Source organism: Arctopsyche grandis, chromosome 5 (assembly GCF_051622035.1).
Source record: "Arctopsyche grandis isolate Sample6627 chromosome 5, ASM5162203v2, whole genome shotgun sequence".
Lineage (NCBI taxonomy): Eukaryota > Metazoa > Arthropoda > Insecta > Trichoptera > Hydropsychidae > Arctopsyche > Arctopsyche grandis.
In genome coordinates, this window is record NC_135359.1 from 31,801,546 (window position 1) to 31,825,063 (window position 23,518).

Consider the following 23,518-nt stretch of genomic DNA (forward strand, 5'->3'; position numbering starts at 1 on the left):
AAATCACTCTATTTATTATTTTTTATAAAAAAAACACATACATAGTTAACAATATTATAAAAAATATGTTTTAATTTTTAAATCAATGCTATAATAAAATACAATAATAAGATGTTTATGAATATTGAAAATCGAAACTGGTTAAGGACAAGAATGTTATTAAATAAAGAGCAAGATCTGTGTAGGAAATCGGTACGGAATAAAATTATTGCAAATGTTATGTATAACACTGTTCGACAAATGACGACTTTTTTTTGGTTCAGAGACGAGGTATGACTTTTAATACAGAATAATTCGTGAACACGAATCTGGTAATAAAAAATGTTGATTGGCCCGAGATTTGGGTTGGTGTTGTTCGGTCGATGTCTTAAAATCTGTCAATTCCCTGTTCAAAATGAATATTGGAATCTATAATCGGGTATTTTATCTTTCATTTGTAGTACTTTTCAGCATTCAAATCTCTTTAAGTAGTCGTCCAGTTCAAATCAAAAGTCAAAAGTACGTATGAAACATTTGGGTTTTTTTCCCACTGTTAATACTATTTTATTTTGAGTATTTTCTATTGAAACATGTTTATTGGAATAGTGTTCTGGCTACACTATTTTTTGTTTTCGTTTAAAAGGGTTAATTGGAAGTGTGCTGAATTTTAAATTGGTAAAATTTCGAGCTAAAAGCTCGTACTAGTATTTACACGAATCTGAATTGAATTAATAGGGGTAATTATATTAAATTGCCTTTATATGAGAATTAAATAAAATTCCACTTATAAAAATCATATTTGACTATTCGTTTATTTTATCGAGGTAAGCCAGTTATCAACAGAGTTTTTGTTATTAATCCACAAGAATAGTCGAATTATGATTTTTGAACAATGAAATAGGATCTTATTTAACAAATACAGTCCAGGTAAATAATAAAGCAAATATCGAAATGTCTGCCTAGACTATAAAATGGAATTAAATTATGATTCCTATAAGATGTGTGATATAAAATTTTAATAATAAATATATGACTGTATTACGAATGTATTTACAGCGAAGTACTTATCAATTTATTATATCAAATTAGTTGCACAATTTACCTTAAGATTAAAGTCCACACTAGCATACGTTCCTTTGTTCACAATTTATACTCGATCCATTCATTTATAATCATAATAAATACTCTTCCAATACGATGACTAAATATACGAAGGTTTTCTTTGTTGAAATAATGTCGAAATAGTCCGATGCTAATCACGCACTGGCGATGTTCAAAACTATCCACGATTCACACATAAATCACAAGTTTTGTCGAAATCCGATTTCACGAGGTACTTCTGATCGATCAGAAACAAAGAACCATTTTTTCTAAGACCATTTAAATTATAGGTATCAGATCTTTTCCTATTTTTTTTACCGTGCGGCCGCCGAACAACAACAAATGGTCTGCGAAACCCATCTATTGTTTTGGTTAGTACAATAACAATAATAGAAATAAATTGAAAATTCAATGAACTATACCTTATCGTACAATTCCATCCGTTATTTATTCACATATTAAAAAAATTACTGCAAATTGATTCGTTGATAAACAAGCACACTCATTGCCAAAAACGGTTGTTAATCGGTGTCAGATGTTCGAGAAATTGTTACAGTTCCCAAAACCATCTATAATTTATATGGCCATGAACCGAAAACGTAAATAATGACGCAAGCAAGGATGATCTAAGTTATTTGGGATCTCAGAGCGGCATCTGGCTTTTTGATTACATCATATTAAAGGGAAAAAAATCCCCAAACACAAAGAAAACCGCACACAAACGCTAAAAACCTTCCATGGACTTCGCATTTGTAATTATTTTAATATAAAAAGTCAACATACGTGCATATTTATGTTTGAAGTTCTTAATATGAGTGTAAAGTGTATTCTTTGCTTAAATTTAAAGTGTTCAAATAGTTACACAACTATGACAATAAAACTGATACCTATGCATATACACATTAAGTAATATACATATAGTATTAGAAAGTTTTTTACTTTTTTAATTCAAGTATAAGCTTATCGTTAAAATGGCCCATACATTGTATTTGCAATGGTATAAGCCTTTCAAATTTGATTTTTAAATGCATTTTATTATTACTAAATTATGTTCACAATGCATCTTATATATATTTTTTAATAGCTACTGAGCTATTGATCATTTTCTATTTAGCAATTTTATTTTATTTTTGTTAGTAATTATAGTATTATATTATTCAAGTGTATAGCATAATAGGAAAAAGAGCTCAAAAACCTATTTACAATTCTTATAAATGCTCATAATACATCTTATATGTACATAATATTCGCTAAAGACTCTCTAAAGTCGACGATCTAAATCATAGTGTGTTAAGGAAATCTGTGTATAAGCTTGATAAAATATAGTAAAAACTAAATAAAAGCTTTTAAAAAAGCATGAGATGTTCTAAGAAAGATAAACCAAGGGTTCTTTCTTATCTTAGAGATAGTACTTTTAATGGAATACTTGTCATTCTTTTGACATATTCTTAGAAACTTGCCACTTACTCAAAACTCAATTTATATTCAAGAAGATTGTAATGTGGATGCTCTCCCAAGGCATACCAGGAAGGCTTAACAGGTAAACCCCAAATGCGCCTTCTTGGTCCACATAATTATTACATAGATACATGTAAATCTTAACAATATCTGACATCTATCGTCAGATATTACAAATATCGTATTAATACGATAAATAACGATGAATAACTTTCATGTAACAGTACGAATTTTATATTCGATAAACAACCACAGAGACATCTATGGTGAGCAATATGGCGAACACTAAGATATAACAATAACTAAAGGTTCGCAACAGAAAATTGGGAAGGAAACGCCAATTTTACAGAAATCGTTTCAATGAAAATCAGAAAAATTGGCAAATTCTGATAAGAAACGATCGACCTAGACAAACCAAGGTCTGGCCAACAACGAGACTTAGCAGGGAATCGAACTCGTAACATCAAGTACGAAATAATTCAACATTCACCACTAGACCACGCTGCTGGTATTATTGCTAGCATGTGTCTATTTGAAACACATGTCTTTACAAATCTCAACATTATTCTATTTTTCTACTAATGATAAAGGTCAACCCCACAAGGTTCTTTATTACGAGCTTATTATTGTTTTAACTACACTTTTAACCTTTGCCATGGTCTTACGACCGTTATTTATTGACTTCTCCCCTAGCATACTTATTACTTAAGCCCTGTAATTCACACATATGTAAAGACTTAAATTTTATTACTTCTTCCCCCAGATTATTATTAAAATACTTTGTTTCAAAATTAAACTCTAGCTATATTTGGATTTAGACATACATATGTTATCTTATAGGTTGATTTCACCCAGCAGATTTTATATACATACATATGTACACATATACAACGACCAGCCCTTTGTTAAGGCACTTGCGATATAACTGCCTAACTAGTGACTTGAACTGTTAAATAAGTAACTAGTAACTTGTGATTTAAAAACATAATTAATGATTTGTGATTAAACTAGTAGCTTTTTACTGAAACTACTAATTTGTGTTATAATTCGAGACTTGTAATGAATCTCAAAACATGTCAGCGTAGATCTCGTAAACACAAACTGCTTTGGGAAATATACATTATATAAGTATATCAAAATTTTGTTTATAATTAATTGTCCCCGTAACAATGTACATAATATTAACTAAAGGCTCTCTGAAGTCGAAGATCTAAAGCGCAGTGTGTTAAGTAAATATGTGTATCACCCTTAACACTTGATAAAATATAGTAAAAACTAAATAAAAGCTTTTAAAGAAGCATGAAATGTTCTAAGAAAGATAAACCAATGGTTCTTTCTTATTTTCGGGATAGTACTTTCAATGAAATACTGGTCATTATTTTGAAATATTCTTAAGAATTCGCCGCTTACTTAAAACTCAATTTATATTCAAGAAGATTAAACACGTTGAATAGAAAATATAATATATTAACATTTGAAGGAAAGAGCGTCGAGTAAGACCCCAGTATTTTTTAATCAAAATACAGCTTTTCTCAATACAAATGGGTTCAATATATACCTTATTAATCATTTTATACATCAAAATAAAAAAGTTTTAGTCCTATAGCATGTTTTTGACTATTTTTGTATTAAAAAATAACGACACGTATCAGCATGCAAACGCACATAGGTAAGGCCAACAGGGTACTGTATGTCTCAATAACCACGCGCCAAAATTGACGAAAACAATAGCTTACGAAAATATAGCTGTCTCTTTCTCTCGCATTGATTCATCGATCAACAAGAATATGCAAGCGAACAGTCAAATACATGACGTATCGCTACCGCCGTTAAATCATACTTTGTAACATAGAAATGTATAAATGTATTTTTTTACAAAGTACCCCTTTTCTAAATCATACAAGAAATATAGGGTGTATAGCTTTGAAAACCACATAGTTATTACGAAAAATGTAAAAATTGGGGCACTTGCATACCCCACTTCGGTGAAGGAGGGTTAAAAAGCATTTAGTATTTGAGTGCAGATTCCGTTAGTAAAATAATACTTGAATGAATTGTCAAGAGAAAACAAATGCTATCGCTTTTAAGAATCTGTTTTATTGAATCATATCAATTTCGAATTGTTAATTTGAGTCGTTTGTTAGATTACAAGTCGATAAATTTCCAAACAATGCAAAAAACGCCCACTTTTCATTGGATTACCACCGTACGAAAGCGAAATTTCCACAATACAATCCGTCACATCAGCACTTCCCAAAGCGTGGTGCGCTTGACCCGCCGAAGCGTCACTCTTTGACGGATTAATAATACGCACTTAGAAAACGTGTGAAAATTTCTTCCGTACATATATATTGTTTTAGCGTTTTTTTGGTAGATGTTCTTTCTGTTGTTAAAAACGGACGTTTATTTTCTCGTATATTAAAAAAAATGTACGCTTTCGAAAAAATGCATTGTCGGTGAAAATGTTGTGTCCCGGCAAATGCTACCGATAAAATCGTACTCACTTTCACGACTAAATATCCGTGAAAATACGACTGTTTATACAAATATACGTATTAAGAATTGATTGTTAGATTCCAAAGTAGATTTATGGCTGCAATTGAACAATCGGCATAATTTGCATAATCGACGAACGAGTGAAATTTCACTCGTGATGACATTGACCTTTCTTAACAGGCATATTATTGTATGTTACATTAAAAGCACATTTACGAATGAAATATATATCAATTGATACGATCTTCGTAACAATACATACGTTTTATCATATTTTATTATGAATAAACGATGATGAGTAATAAATTATTTAGATTTTTCTTGGTTTTTTATAATGACAGGTCACCTTCATTCTAAACCATTGTCTATTAAATGACCTGCAAATAAAAATAAAACGAAACAATGATAAATTAAGGTTGTCTTCAATACTATTATTATTATTAAAATATGGTACAATATTTTCTTAATATTTTTTAAACAGAAAAAAATATTTTAAAACACAACATTAATTTGTAAATACACTTGAGGTAAAATATTTAATAAATAATAGAAACGACCTTTAAATTAACAAATGTTATTTCCGAAAATAAATATGTATTTAAGAAAAATAAATAAAATATCACTGTTGATATTTTACAAAGATTCATTCATTCATTCAGAATTAAAAACAAATTTGTATATAATCGGAATTTCACACAATTTTTGCATAACTTTGATGCAATATTACGGATTGACCGTAATATTACGGAAATTAAAAGGATATTTTTGACTTTTAAAATTCGCTAGATCATTAATTATACGTATTTAAAGGAATAAAAACCACAAAAAAAAGAAAAAATATATGAGTATCTATTCCAATGCTCACTTTTGGCACAGCAATACTAGAATTTGAGTTAAAGACTGTAAAAGCCAAAAATCTGGAAAAAATGTGCATTTTTTAAACGCTCATAAATGAGAAGAAACCAACAAAAATCATTGTCATGTTCGAATTCAGTAGGTGAAATTTAGTAAATATAGTCCGGTAATTTTTTTTGTTGCTCATTAATATATTCGAAGAACACTTGAATATTGAAACGACGAACTTAAGAAATTTGTAGAGTTGTTAATATTTTACTGCACTGATTATTAAGAGCTAATTTTCATGCTGGTTGAATCGTATGTATTAACTCGTGTTATGACTCTCTCGATGAGTCAGATTCTAAGACTATACTATCGGAGTCTGATGCTCTGACTGACGGTCGTACCTTGGCACGGTTTATATACTGAAACAGATGATGTCAGTATTTATCTTCTAGTGATTAGATTACACTGTTCGACACGAAAAATGGTTCAGAGACGAGATATGACTTTTCTTATAGATCTATGCCCAGTGAACACGAATCTGGTAATAAAAATGTTGATAGGCTCGAGATTTGGAGATATGTGTTTTTTAAATTGCGCGATTTTTCTATATCTTGGTGTTGTTCGGTCGATGTCTCAAAATCTGTCAATTTCCTGTTCAAAATGAATATTGGAATCTATAGTCAGGTGTTTTATCTGGTGACACGACAACTCGTTCACAGATTTTCCGTAAACCGATGATGCGCTCCAGGCATTACGTATACGGCCATCTCTTTCTCACCCCGTCTGTTCACCATGATCTCGTTTACTCTGCCATTACGTATGCAGCCATCTCTTTCACAGACCATTTTTTCACCGATAACAGACGATCTGTGAAAGAGATGGCTGCATACGTAATGACATAGTAAACAAGATCATGGTGAACAGACGGGGTGAGAAAGAGATGGCCGTATACGTAATGCCTGGAGCGCATCATCGGTTTACGGAAAATCTGTGAACGAGTTGTCAGGTAACCGTTTTATCTTCCATTTGTAGTACTTTTCGGCTTTCAAATCTTTCTAAGTAGTCGTCCAGTTCAAATAAAAAGTCAAAAGTACGTATTTTCAGTTGGGATTTTTTTCCACTGTTAATAATATTTTATATTGAGTATTTTCTATTGAAACATATTTATTGGGATAGTGTTCTGGCCATACTATGTTTTTTTTTCGTTTAAAAACGGTTAATTATAAGTGTGCTGAATTTTAAATCGGTAAAATTGCGAGCTAAAAGCTTGTAGTAGCAGTTACTCGTATTTACATGAATCTGAATTGAATAAATAGGGATAATATATTAAATTGTCTTTATATGAGAATTAAATAAAAAGTCGTCATTTGTCGAACAGTGTTATTTATCGCTTTTATGGTTATATATTCCCCATGTATTTGTTTAAAATAAGATCAAGGCGCACTGTACCAATATGGGATACGTAATAATATGATTGCATAAGTTCATACCCGATTTTAATACTTGGCGGTAAATGTTCTCAACGTTAAACGGGCACGAGCTTATGGAATCATCTAATACTATCGCTAATATACTCAACGAAAAGATATATCTCTACGCCAGATGAGCAAAAATACAGTCTACATACAAGTTGAAAGAGTTCCCAGAGCAATTCTTGATTAAGTCGTTGTTTCATTCAAATTCAGTCGGGTTGAAGATGGACAGGAGATAAAGCCTCTAAATATGGAAAACAAGAACTTGATGAGGGTAACACTCCTCATGTGTTCAAGAGAAGTGTAGCCGACCATACCCATGATGAATTGTGAAGGAAATAAATATGGGTAAATCCCATATTTCTCCTTATAAAGCAGTCGAAGAAAGCGTCTTTGGATAAGTTCAAGTTTGATAGATAGAGATTTAGTGGAAGGATTCCAGATCATAGAGGCATATTCCAAGATACTCTTAACTTGAGCATTGCACAACAGCCTCAAAACAGTGGGATTATGGAAGTGTCGAGAATTACGAAAAACAAACCCAAGCATTCTTGAGGCAGAGCAAAACACAGAGTCAACACACACTGGGTTTTTGCACTGAACGCGATTGCTTATATCATATTACATAATATAATAACGAGTTATCAGCAGTTCGGAGAGAATTGGTTTAATTTAGAGGTCGAATTCAAGCCTTCGATAGCTCAGTTGGTAGAGCGGTGGACTGTAGACTGATATTGATGTGAATGCTGTGATCCATAGTTCGCTGGTTCAAATCCGGCTCGAAGGATATATTTTTTGTCGTCCATGGAAACTTAAAAACTTCATTAATATGAGTAAATCTTCTGTATTTATTGTGTGTATAATTTTTAAAAGTTATATAGAAAATCAAAAATCCATATACCTCTCAATGGATTCGTTCTGTCATTAATTAATAAAATAATTGTTATTTCGTGTTCTTAAGCTTCTGGAAATACAGTGATTTATGTAATAATAAAATGCTGCATTGTTTGTAATTCATTGCCCAGAAAGGGACATTGGGGTCTTCCTGTCAAGCCTTCCTGGTATATTATATCTATGTAAAAATAAAATAAAATGTGTGAACGTGTATGTATGTTTCCGGTCTCCGTGACGAGACAGAATGTTAAATGACAGAAAACCCAAATATCGGAAGGCAAAGATCGAAAATCGAAAGATCTTAAGTCGAAAGATCAAAAAAAAAATAGTGCATGGTAAACGGTACATACTCACTTAATTTGCGCGAGCAGGATACAACAGGAACAAGAGGAACAGGCTTTTCCTCCCGTATTAATGTGCGCGCGCAGAATACGGGAGGAAAAGCATGTTCTTATTGTTCCTGTTGTATCCTTCTAGCGCAAATTAAGTGAGTATGTACCGTTTACCATGCACTCTTTTTTTTTGATCTTTCGACTTAAGACCTTTCGATTTTCGATCTTTGCCTTCCGATATTCGCGTTTTCTGTCATTTAACATTTTGTCTCGTCACGTAGACCCGTATGTTTCATTATCAATTAATTTTTGTTTTGGTAATCTTCTTATATTCCTCAAATACGTAGATAAAATCGTGGGTTGGTCACATCCGAATTTTTTTACTTTATGAACGCTTTAATAAAAATATAACGAAACTTGTCGAAATTCTAATTTCATATCAAAATCAACAAGGCCTAGTCAAATTCCGAATTCAAAACAATGCCTACTCAAATACAGGTATTAAATTGTATAAAATATGAATTTCTTTTATTAGATAAATATAATTAATGATATTTAAGTACGGATACATCGAATAGATTGCTTGTCGGATTTCCGCAAGTCTCCCTTAGATACAGCGTTCGATACAAGGTTGCCTTTTCGTATTTCTCAAACATAGGTTCGCATAAATCACTATACCAAAGTTATAATCGTGAAATATAGGCGTGGATTAGCCTAACGACGTGTTCGTGATAAATTTGTAGTAAAAACGTATCGTTTTTTTATTCTCAGATTAAATTATATCGTAAGAGAAAAAGTAGAAAAAAAGTTTTCTTTTTTTATGTTCGCATACGATCAATAGAATTCAATTTGTAGATCAAAATAATGCACTGTTGCGATGCGTGAATTATGTAAAAGTAAATAAATCGCATGTCAGAATGTCAAACTGCATTTTCTAAACGGTAATCAGCTTTCTTTCCGCCAATTATTACTTAAATATCACCCGGTCAGTATTATATCTATGACTGGTTTGATTGAAATGCTGCAATATCGTTTTATTTATTTTATATTTTTATATCTAACACTGTGAGTTTTATTTTTTCCATACAAAAAGAAATGCACAATAAATGTGTCAAATTGATCAAGCAAAGCCCACATACATATTTATGCACTTGAACAACAGTCATAGTTGTAATATATATGCTTAAATTTAATGGCCTCTATTTAACCGATCAGTAAAAATTGACATTTTAATCAATAAAAAAAAAAATTGGTAGGTAAAAATAATGGATTGATCAGTAAATATAATATATGATCATTTTTTATTGATCGGTTGCTATGCGAGCAGTTTTTAAATAGAATGATAAGTATTTAAATACTATGAGCAGTAATCAAACCAAAATGATGAGGATATAAAACGAAATGATAAAATTTTAAAATAAATGATCAATTTTTTTTAGGTATTGCGTGCGTTTCTTTGTTTACGCCGGACCGCGCGTTGATAAAATCTGACATTCACTGGTGTTTCATTTTCTCGCTTTCAGTTTCATTTCATCATCCCCTGGCCTTCTTTCACTGACGCTACTGGCTTCCTGATTTTTGATTTTTCCCTTAGACTGACTTTTCTCGGATATGTGTTTAACCCGGCTTTAACAACTTGAACGTCATTCATAAACAAATATTGACCCCCTCTCTGTTTTCAACCCCCTCGGTCCTCGTCCTTCGCTCCAGGTTAATTTCAGTCTCACTGTATCAGTTCTCGCGTGTCTGTTAAATTAATAAATACCGACCCTAACAATCTAATCTTAAAATAATAGGTCCAACCCTAACTTAACCTAACCTAACCTGACCCTTAAATAAATAAGTGTTGGCTGCTAAGATCTAAGATGGGCGACGCGCTAAAATATCATCCAACTGTCAAAAATTATAATTTATTTGGTTTTACATATCACTTATTTAATTCATTACTGATCTAAAAATTGTCATTTACTGATCGAAAAATGAATATTTACTGATCATTTATGTTATTTAATTGATCACTTATTTAATAAATTACTGATCGTTAATCTTAATTTTTAACTGATCATTTTAGTTATTTTTAGCCCACCAAATAATTAGTGCCCAGGTTTAATCTTAATATTAAATCCTGGAGTATTTTTGTTTCTAAATACTTTATGTGTAATTTTGATTTAGAGTTTCAATTAATATAATAAAAACACTGCAATTAAAAAAATTCGGGTGTGACCAACCCATGACTTTATCTATGTATTTGAGGAATATAAGAAGGTTACAAAACAAAATTCGATATTGAACTGATGACTATGATAGCGATACAAATTGAGCGCAAATGTATGGAAACTTGCACAAAACAAAAGTTCTACTTCCGGTTGTCAGATTTTGTTCAAATTTTTTTATTACTAAAAATTACTATCAGTATTATACGCAATAAATATCAAGAAGCTTAAAACAATTTTAAAGGTGAAAATAAAATAATGAAATATTGTTTTTAAAAAAAATACTACTTCCGGTTTACGAATTCTGACCAAAACCCTACCAGCTCTAAGTTAGTACATAAAGTATAGAAATATAAATTTTCAGCTTAATACGTTCAGGGGTGTGGACAGAGTAGTGGGCACAACATTTTCAACTTTTTTAAGTGAAAAAAATCCCACTTCCGGTTTATAAAATTTAATAATTTTTTTTCATTTTCGTCAAATTGCTACAAGAATTATACTTGAATTTTTTTGTGACGAACACACATGTTTAAGGGGTCGAAAAAAATAGTGGAAGAAAAATCGAACAGGAGTAAACTGCCACTTCCGGTTGACAGATACTTACTAAATTTTATTTATAATTTGGTATTAAGCTTAAACTTTTAGATATGAAATTTCAGTTCAATAAAACAAAAGGTTTCTGAGAAAAACATAAAAAAACCTCGATTCTCTAGAGTAAAAGTACTACTTTCGGTTCAGATAGAAATATTTAAAAAATATAAGGTTATAAAAATTATTATTTCTATTATATTTAAAAAAAATTCAGTCTGATTCAGTTAGTGGTTTGGGAGATAATTGAATTCAAAAACTTAAAAAAAAGAGGACACCTATAAGGGGAGGTACCATTTCCGGTCAACTTAAAAATTTAAAAAAAAATTACGACGTGTCGATAAGAATTTCATTAACCGATACTAAGTTTCATTTCGATAGGACTAACGGTGTTAAAAATATCCCCAAAATACACACACACACACACACACACACACACACACATTTTTTTCTAGATCATGAAAACGTGATCAGTGATCGATTCCGAGTTCGAATCAGTCAAAATCTCGAGTTCGAATTTTCGCATGATCACAAAACTTCATCTTTTGTTACTACGTACATAGATAAAGTAAAAATGTATAATTTCTAAGCAACATATTTTTGAATTTACATTTTGAATTAAACTACAATTTAATATTTAAATATGACATTTAATTGAACGAATTTGATTTAAAACATGTTAAAAAGTATTCTCTTTACATCAAATTATTGTTTCCCATTGGCTTTTAAATTTTGTTCGACTTTGAATTCTATCTCAAAACTACCAACGCTATTTTTAGATTCTGTCGATATTATACTGAAGACAAATTTCCACTTTGCAACTGGAAAACCAGGTGGAAAAGCGTCATCTGCGAATTCAAAATCCTTCAGCACAAAGTGTCCCATCTGAAAGCATGAAAGTATAGTATCATAATACAATTATATGCTGATTAAAAGTAGAATTTTCAATACAATTACATTAAAAGGACATTTTCGAGGCATGCCGGCTACGTCTTTAACCATATTAGAGATCCATTTATCGCTTTCCAGAAAGTCACACATGTTTTTGTTGAATCCCATAAAACTCTCTTTATACTGGTTGTTCCTCCACTCGTAGCTTTTGAACAATATCTGAAAGAAATTCAAGCCATAAATTAAAAATACATTCAGCCAATTGTGTAATACAGTTAAATCTACCGAATAATCTCTGCCCAGTGGTGTGGCAATGTCTGCAAAAATATTCAACAAATATGGTGACGTTCTATTGTGTTTTCGAACGGTAGTGTTGCAACTTAAAACTGTCTCTTTGTCGCAAATTACGTGAGACCTTTCCATCGTCGTAATTACGGGACTCATCTATATTAAATAATAATCAAATTAAAACATGTTTGTATTCGAAATTTAAATACATATATTAAAATAGTACACACCGTATTGAAGGATGCAATAGCAATAACGTTGATCATTATTAGAAAAAGTATTCTTTGAACCGAAAACATTGTTAAAGTTTAGAATGCAATGCTTCTTCACTTGCAGAAGTCTGAATGGGCTGTAATTTATGTCACTCGTTTTCAATATTAATCGTTAATTTTATCTTGATGGTATGAAATGATATTGTTACGTACGCCGTGGATTGAGCGAATTGTACTTAGACCAACGGATATCTGTTATCGGTTAACTAAATGCATGCACTTACGTCCCAATGTCATGGAAATACATATCCGAATACGTGACTATACAACAGGTAAACAGATTAGGCGTCCTGAGAGATCTACCCTTTATAAGGCGGTACGTAGGCGATATAATTCATTCTGGACGGAGCGGTGACAGTGCGTGTAACTCCTGAATCATCAATAAATGCTGTGAAACGACTGTTGGCTTTTACTTGGATCCTCCACCCACCCCGTACGCAACAATATGATGTGTATAATGAAAAACTTTCCATGTTGTTGGTTTTGTAATTGTTTTCAAAACTTGTATACAATTAAATGAATCATTCATGTTAACGTAAACAAGTGATTTAATGTGAAATTAATTCGAGTTGTAATCATATGTTAGGTTTGATTGATATACATATAATAATTCACGTCAAATTTAGGAAACAATCAGTTCAAGTATTTGAGTTTTTTTATGTTTTGGTGGATAATCAGTGCTGCGCAACCTTTCCGGTACTATAATAAATCCGTATATTCTGTCTATTATTAAATAGACAGAATATACGGATACGGATATTATAATAGACAGAATATACGGATTTATTGTAGTGCCGGAAAGGTTGCGCAGCACTGAAATTATCCATCAAAATATAAAAACTCAAATACTTGAACTGATTGTTTCCGAAATTTGATGTGAATTATACATATAATATCGCCATTCTGTGTGTCTGATAACGCTCGCCGTACTATAATACTATAATAGTCGTTTTGATTCGACATATGTGGGTCACAGCTAAAAAAACTGCCAACAAAATGTACGAATATAATACGAACATAATAACAGATATATATATATATATATATATATATATATATATATATATATATATATATATATATATATATATATATATATATATATATATATATATATATATATATATATATATATATATATATATATATATATATATATATATATATATATATATATATATATATATATATATATATATATATATATATATATATATATATATATATATAGGAAGTCCGCTGGGTAGTAGGGAGGATTGCAGGAGAGAGAGACAAGTAAAGACGATCTCAATTCAATCTTATGTTTATTTAGAACAATAGGTAATCGATGCGCGTACGCAACCGGCGCATCAAGGCGAGACGCCTACTACTACTGTCGCTACCGCACACGGTTCGGTAGTACCAACCTTAACATTAATACATATGTGTACCAACTGTTCGGCATGAGCCACATCATTATACATAATTATAATAATTTTATATTAATATCCTACATTTATATATATATATATATATATATATATATATATATATATATATATATATATATATATATATATATACTGTTTGCTACCAATTTTTCCTCTAGGGCAATAGTCTCGGAGCATTTTGTATTGAAAATTTATTTAATTAATGTTTCTGTTGCTGTCTTATATTTTATATTTATGTACATATGTATGTAGGTAGTTTTTACTTATTTATTTATTTAAAGTTTAGACCATTGTAGCATTACCAGGAATTCCTAATGCGCCACAATGGTCAAAAATATAACAGAAAAGAAATAAAATAATAATTAAAGAAATTAGACATGATATACATATACACAAACAACACATTTAACACAATCATAAAAATAGTAAGCTATATAATAGCGGATAATAATAATAATAATTACAAATTATAAAAAATAACAAAGAAGGGAATCTAATATATAATTTGGAAAGAGGCTTTGCATATATTTATGTACATATGTACCGTTCCTTCGTTGGTTCGTAGTTTTTTATTCGATTTATAGGCGCTGATTCGATTTTTTTCGATTCAAACGATTCAAAGTCCTTGGAGGCAAAGGCACCGAGGGAAAAGCCCTAGGGGGCGGAGCCTCCGGGAGCGCAATCGTGGGGGTGGAACCCTAGGGGGTGCATGCGCCGGATTCTGGTATACATATAATTTCGAAAGAGACTTACTATACATATCTTTGTTTGTTCGTGACAATTTAATAAAAAAACAAATGAGTATTCAAATAAATTTATATAAAATAAAACTATTCAAATAAATATAGTAAAATGTTTACTATTATGTATTTTGTTACCGTTCCTTTCTTCGATATATATATATATATATATATATATATATATATATATATATATATATATATATATATATAAACATCTATATATATATATATATATATATATATATATATATATATATATATATATATATATATATATATATATATATATATATATATATATATATATATATATATATATATATTGAGAGAATGCGACAATATATATCAATATATATACATATATTGAGTGAATGCGACAGTTGTGCTTCGACCAGATAAAACGTGTTTTAAATTGACAAAATCGAGGTTTCGTATTCTACTATTTTCTCCTCCAAAACTGGATCAATTTTTAAAAAAAAATCATCATCGGTATGAGAACGATATTTTCTGTGCATCTATCGGCGTATATTTTTTAAAATCTACCGTTAAATAACCACGCTAGACTCTTTTCGTGGGTGTAAAAAAGAGGCGATTTTATAGATGTTTGGCGGCTCCTAGCTCCTATAAAAAATAATTAATCAAAAAAAAATAAAACGATAGATACACCCCAATGGTGGATATCCATAGCATATTAAAAAATAATTTCTCTAGTGCCATAATTGAGGTAGGGAGAAGTATAGTACGTTTGTATGGACAAGGCGCTGCTGTCCAGCCCTGAAGTTTGCAAATTTGAAATCTGGGTCGCGTCTATGTAGTCTTTAGTTTTATACATAGATAAACAATTTTAATTTAATTTAATAGTAGTAAAACAATTTTATTGGTATTTTTTATTCAAAATGATAATTTATTCAATGTATGATAAACCGCCGCTGATAATATAGGTATAGTAAAATAAAAATTTTAAGCCTATTTATTTTGCGATGTCGTTGTTAAGGTATACAATATCTCATAAAAATATGGTAACAATGTCAATATAGAATTTTGGAAAATCTATAAGATAATAATAAAATGTCATGCGGGTTTACTGATATCATTAAGTAAAACAAATTGTGAGTTAGATTCGGGAAATCCATTGAATTAAAATAATCATTAATATATATATATATATATATATATATATATATATATATATATATATATATATATATATATATATATATATCATTGTGTATCGGAAAATAAGCTCATTTTCTAGCGGAAATACTATCATAAAAAAAAATTTGCCTAATAGTAGAGATAATCAAGTGAAGGGTGTATTGATTCGTAACTAAAATAATTTTCTGGTAATCTGTTCAAATAGATTACATTTTCAATAGTAAAAATTTCCATATAAAAAAACATTGCTACCGTACATAATATGTAATTTCTATAGTAATCAAATTACATTTTAATACAACTGAACTAATTTGATTTTAATCACTTAAAATGAAAAAAATCTAGGATAGTTTTCATACTCATATTATGTGAGCACATGAATTTTCTTTTAATTGATATTTAAAAAAAACTAATCAATTTTTTAAACTATTTTTAATGTTTTATATTTACATATAGTATATATATATATATGTTTATATATATTTCTATATATATATATATATATATATATATATATATATATATATATATATATATATATATATATATATGTATATATATATATATATATATATATATATATATATATATATATATATATATATATATATATATATACATATATATCTTTTGGTAACTAGCAAGTAAATGTCATAAACATATTTCGCATTTCGATCTTAGCAGTGGGTTATTTGATATACTGTTAAATTGTATTCTGCGCGCGCACATTAATACGGGAGGAAAAGCCTGTTCCTCTTTTTCCTGTTGTATCCTGCTCGCGCAAATTCAGTGAGTATGTACCGTTTACCATGCACCCTTTTTTTTTGATCTTTCGACTTAAGATCTTTCGATTTTCAATCTTTGCCTTCCGATATTTGCGTTTTCTGTAATTTAACATTCTGGCTCGTCACGGAGACCGATCATAATCATATGATATAGATAATAATAATCATAATCATATGATAATAAATTATATGTATCATGATCAAGTGCAGAGTTCTACTGTCGGTATTTAATTATCACAAAAAGTTTTTTCAAATATCAAAACTCTTTCGTTTAAATGTTATATTGTTTATTATATGCAATACCGTGATCATTATAATATAATATATGTAATCTTCCCTAAGAAAATTTCGTAGTGTTTGCTTTAATACAATCTCACATTTGATTCAGCAAATTAGATTAAATTTAATAGTATAAAATAAAAACGTTTATAGGTGAGGTTGTCTATTTTAATATGTATATACATTGCGAATAATGGAAACACAAATTTTTATGTAAATTTTATTGGGATAAAATATATTGGAAAAGTTTAAATTAAATATAATCCATTTTTTTTTCAATTAATTTGTTATAATATGTATGTATGTGTGTAATGAAATTTAATTTACAAATTCATATAATTAAATAGGTGTGTTTTAATTGGTTATTTTAATACCAATGTTTTCTTAGGAGCTGTTTTCACCAATTCTTCGACTTTGAAATAGGAAGCATATGTAAATAGGGTTTTTAGTGTTTTCAACGATTTGAAAACGAAACGAAATTTCCATCTGGATATCGGAAAACCTATGGGAAGTTTATTTTGAGGAAAGACGAAGTTCTGCATATACAGTAGACCCTTCTAAAAATCATTACTTTAGAAGAAGACAAATAACGAGACACATGTATGTATATACATATAAATATTGCAAACTGTATACCTTTACTGGACATTTTTCCGGGAAATTTCCAGCTGTCCTCACAATATCTATCAACCACTCACCACGTGCGAGAAAAACGCAAAGATTCATTTCATAGCCGATGAAACTCTCCTTGAACTGATTGTTTTTCCATTCGTAGCTTTTGAATTGCATCTGTAATGAACAATTTTTTTTGATCGAAATAATACAAAGATATTGTTTTAATAAAATAAATGACTTTTCACTTACATGAATGTCTTCGTCTAACGGCTTTAATATATGCATATAAAAATCTAAAATATATGGCGAAGTTCTATTGTACTTTCTTACTGTCGCACTGCAGTTATTCACTGTTTTGTTATCGCAAAACATCGTTGCCCGTTCCAAAGTTATATACACATTCTCAAAAATGTTTATAAATTATTATCTTTATAAAATCGGATAAATTACAAATTATTTCAATTTAACAATACTTTTCCATTGGAAAAATCTATTTTTGTGACAAAAAATAAAAATAGCAAGATAAGGAACACTTGAGGGATGTCCATTATTTTAAACGTCCATTCACTGTTACAAATGCAGCATTAATGATGGTTTATTGTTAATAAGAATCGCTATTTATAGCGACAGTACTGTCAATCTGATAATACACATTATAAGGTGAGACTTCATTAAATTTGGTTATCCGTTTCATTTAAATGTACATATGTGTGGCATTAATGATATATCATTATTTATGATATGTTTTTCATTTTTAACCCGTCGATTTAATAATAGATACTATCCTAATGCGAGTATTCGATTTCTTTTAGTTTTCCCATTCAATTACGTTTATATATACATTTGTTACGTGATTCATAATATGTATATACATATGTATGTGAGTAATGACTTTACCCTTCATATAGTCTTCAATAATAATAACAAATGGCAATAGAAAATGTCATCACCTTTCCCACTTCACATAACATGTATGTAGATATTTATTTATTTATTGCAATTTTACAATAGTAACATTAAAGAGTAGTTACAAGTCGTCACTATGATTATACAAGAAAAAAGCATACAATAAGAAGAAAATAAAACATAATAAGCATAAATATAAAACCAATACATCAGTAGAACATGTAACAGTCTCAAATTACACTATCCTTCAACCAGATAAGTATATTTTAGATTAAACAAATCCAAGTTAATAGAAATCTGGATGAGAAGCTTGATGCTCCTGGCAACAGGCAACGAAACCCTAGGTGAGGAGAATAAATTGCGGTATTTTATGTATCTGAGTTGGCTGGTGACATTGAAGCTTGATTCTGAAATACTTTGAGGATTGGTCACCAAACCAACTAGTAATTTATAGAAATGTTTCCTCAAACTTACTCTACGTCGAAACTGGTGGAAATTACACCTAGTTCTTCCATCAGGTAAGCATTAAGACAGAGCTATGGATAAAACTGTAAACTATCAAGTAGGTTTATCTAAGAAAACTCTGTACATACTTCCTAGGTTCTTAAACAATGGACCCTATCACTAGGGCTCCATATAATAGAAGGAAACTAAAAAATATAGGATAAGGAGTACTAATGCACTCTGGAAAGGATTACATGCACGCAGTATGAAACCCATTATTTTTGTAGCTCTTGAGCAAATTTTTTCTTTGTGCCGTCCAAAATCGAAATTCGATGACCGTATATGTTTTAATTTGATCATTAAATATAAAAAAAATTATCGTGATTGGGAATTTAAAGACGTTTTCCTTATAGAAATAGTTATAAAATAAAAAGCAATTATTATTTTATAATGTTTATTTTATTATTATTTTAGTATTATTTTATAGTGTGTTTTTTAAATCGCGCGATTTTTCTATATCTCGGTGTTGTTCGGTCGATGTCTCAAAATCTGTCAATTAACTTTTCAAAATGAATATTGAAATCTATAGTTGGGTATTTTATCTTTCATTTGTAGTATTTTTCAGCTTTCAAATCTCTCTAAGTAGTCGTCCAGTTCAAATCAAAAGTCAAAAGTATGTATTTTCACTTGGGATTTTTTCCCACTGTTAATACTATTTCATATTGAGTATTTTCTATTGAAACATGTTTATTGAGATTGTTTTCTGGCCACACTATTTTTTTTTTCGTTTAAAAGGGTTAATTGGAAGTGTGCTGAATTTTAAATCGGTAAAATTTCGAGCTAAAAGCTCGTACTATGTAGTTGTACTCGTACTCGTACTCGTACGAGTACGAGTACGAGTACAACTAATAATAATAGTTAATAAATAATAATAATAATAGTTAATAAATAATAATAATAATAGTTAATAAATAATAATAATAATAGTTAATAAATAATAATAATAGTTAATAAATAATAATAATAGAGATAATCTAGTTAATAAATGTATATATAATCGATATTTTCATAATTTGAAAAGTAAAATTTTTACTTAAAACTTCTTTATATCTATGTAAATATGTAGACGTTATGCTTTTCATTTTATTTTCCATTTTTTTTTGCCTTTAATTTATATTCCCTCACGACTTGAAATTCAACCCAGTAATGAACAATCATATGTTGAGTTTTTGTGACGAAAATCTTCGTCGCGAATTTCCATTTTGAAATTGGAAATGCTGCGGGAAATATGTGTGGACTAATAGTTAAGTCTTTCACTTGAATAATTTTTTTCTAGAAAATACATAAATACATATGAATTGATAACAGTTCTTATTTTATATACATATACGAAGAATGAACGTTTTAAAGTTTAATTTAAACCAAATCTTTATGGGACATTTTAATTCAATGTTTATGAAGTCTTCGAGAAATGATTTCGACCATGCGTTTCTTAGCAAGAAATCGCATAAGTTTTGTTTAAAAGATATAAAGCTCTCCTTATATTGATTGTCCTTCCACTCGAAAGTTATGAATTCTACCTAAAATACGCTATTATCGTTTTATTCTGTCGTGTTTTGATATAACATTGAGTACTTTACTTACTAAATAATCTTTTCCTAAGTCATTCATAAGGTTTGCTCGCGCATTCAAAATATAAGGAGAAGTTCTATTGAGCTTTTTGACTTGTATAGAACAGTTCGTTAACGTTATGTTGTCACAAAATAACGACGCTCGTTCTAGTATTATCTTAAAATGACCCTTAACACAAAATACATAACAAATTAGTATAATACATTTTTTTATCTTTTTAATTAATCACACTTGTTAATACATACAGCCTGGGACTCGTACGTATCAGAATCGTTATCAAAATGGACAAAGCGCCTACCGAAACTGTTTTGGCGAACATGCTCATACTTTTATACCTCAAAAAATAGTCAATTTTTAGAATTACATATATCGAGAATCATTATAAAATCTACAAAATATTATAAACCAGATTTATTTACGGTTACGTGTGTTTGAAGAAAAATAATTCAATGTGGAAAGTGTAAATACGCCCAAGCTCTCCACCTACTATTATTTTTAATCAAAATAATACTTACAGTTGGTATATATATACATGCACATACATAGGCATAGTATCTGAATTCATTACCATCAACAAATGTAACGTAACTAATTACGCACTATTTTTACATACCAATGGTAATAAATACTACTAATGACACAGGCTGTATAATATTTCTAAAATTTATTAATAATTATATTGCTTATTACTTACCGGATCGGTGACAAATCAATCTATACAAAGTTTGACCCACTAAATTAGAATTCAACATTGGTTTTTGTTGGTTTTCTTTCGTTTGTGAGAAATGAGTGGTAAGAAAAATGCGCAATTTTACAGCTTTTTGGCTTTTGCAGTCTTAAACTCAAATTCTAGTATTGATACGCCAAAAGTGAGTGTTGAAATCAATAGTCAGATGTAATTTCTATTGATTGCGGTTTTTTATTGCTTTAAAATACATATAATAAATTTATAGAGGGAATTTTATAATTCAAAAATATATTTTTTATATATTTCACTTTTGCCATTTTGTATATTTCACTACGTTTAAAATAATTGGTTTTCAATATTAATGTTTTTACTTTCTCTATGTACGTAGTAACAATAGATGAAGTTTTATGATCATGCGAAAATTTGAACTCGAGATTTTTTTATTTAAATGTATTAAATCGAGAGTTAAATGATTTTAAATTTCACTGACTATTTGAGGGGCCCCGTGTCGGAAATCATACATATTATATCATTTATTCAAATATTTTTTAAAAATAGCAACCAGCTCATAGGTATTTTTATAATAGTTCTGATAAATTTTTCGCATGTTAAAAATATATCTAAAAGATTTTATTTTTAAGTTCGTCATAGGGGCTGGATCTATTTGTACCTAAGAACTAAGTCCTTAAGTCCCAGAACCCTGCATAGATTGTGCTGTCATTGTTGTTATATCATTATATTATACTACTGTTTTTACTCCAATCACCCCAATTTCTCAAGATAATTTATTTCGCATTCTGGGGTACCTCAGGGGTCCAATCTGGGGACACTATTCTTTTTAATTTATATTAATGACATTTCCAAAATAATTAAGTATTCAGACTATCTTTTATTCACCGATGACCTTAAACTTTTTAAGACAGTTAAGTCTCATAGTGATGCAGCCCTTCTCCAATTGGACTTAAATGCACTGTCAAGTTGGTCTTTCGAAAATAAGTTATCTTTTAGCATTCAAAAATGCTGTGTCCTCAATGTGACAAGATCTTCAAATCACTTGATTTATCCCTATCGCCTAAGTGGTGTCGAATTAAAGTTTGTGGATGAATTTTGTGATTTGGGGTCATGTTCTCAAATTACTTTTCATTTTAAACGGCACATAAACAATATTTTATATTTTCCTTGGCTATATCCTAGTGCATTCATATGTGGGGCGTTAGGCTTCAACTCATTGGAGTCTCGTCGTGATATATTTCTGGGAAGGCACCTTTTTAAGCCATTAAATCGGATAATACACAATCCTTAGGTTCTTAATGAATTTAGGTTTTACGCACCTAGTATATTCAGGGACCTGAGGCTCGCACAAATATGTTGGCAACATCTTCTATATCTAGCGCGATATATCTGCTCAACCGGATTGCAGGTGAAATTGACATCTTTAATATAAACTACGCTAAACTGGTTGAGTGGTTGTTGAGGAACGCCAGTAGTTGTTCTTACCAATTATAAATGTGATGATATTTTATTATTCTTATGTTATTATTATTATGTTATATTATTATCATGATGATGTTATGTTATGTCATATTATTTTATTTTTATATTGTCATAATTGAATAACTGGCCTCAATGACGAGTTGGAGCTCTCTGTAATGTTACTGTGGCTAATATGTTAAAATAAAGTGAAAAATTATCGACATTAACTAATAATATTAAAAAAATTGTAAAGAAAATGGTATGAACTTTTAAAATTGTATTTAAAAGCAATAAAAAAACTCACTTTTGGCACAGCAATACTAGATTTTGAGTTAATTTTTTTTTAAATAAATAAAGTTTTGCTCATCTTTTTAAACGCTCATATCTCATAAACGAGAGGAAATCTCTTCGTTTCATATATAGGAAAGAGTATTACCTATGTATTTACCCTATTACCAGTATTACCTATGTATATACCCTGCTTCTTTCCTTTTGAGAATGCTTGGGTTGAATTCCCTGAACTTCAGAGAAACTTCTTATT

The 23,518-nt window shown here is 29.7% G+C and overlaps 1 non-coding gene across 1 annotated transcript; it reads left to right on the plus strand.

Annotated features, from left to right (window-relative positions):
• Positions 1–8,039: 8,039 nt before the first annotated feature.
• TRNAY-GUA (transfer RNA tyrosine (anticodon GUA)) lies at positions 8,040–8,136 on the plus strand. The gene is made up of 2 exons: positions 8,040–8,076; positions 8,101–8,136. It is a non-coding gene; the product is annotated as a tRNA-Tyr (tRNA).
• Positions 8,137–23,518: the final 15,382 nt, after the last annotated feature.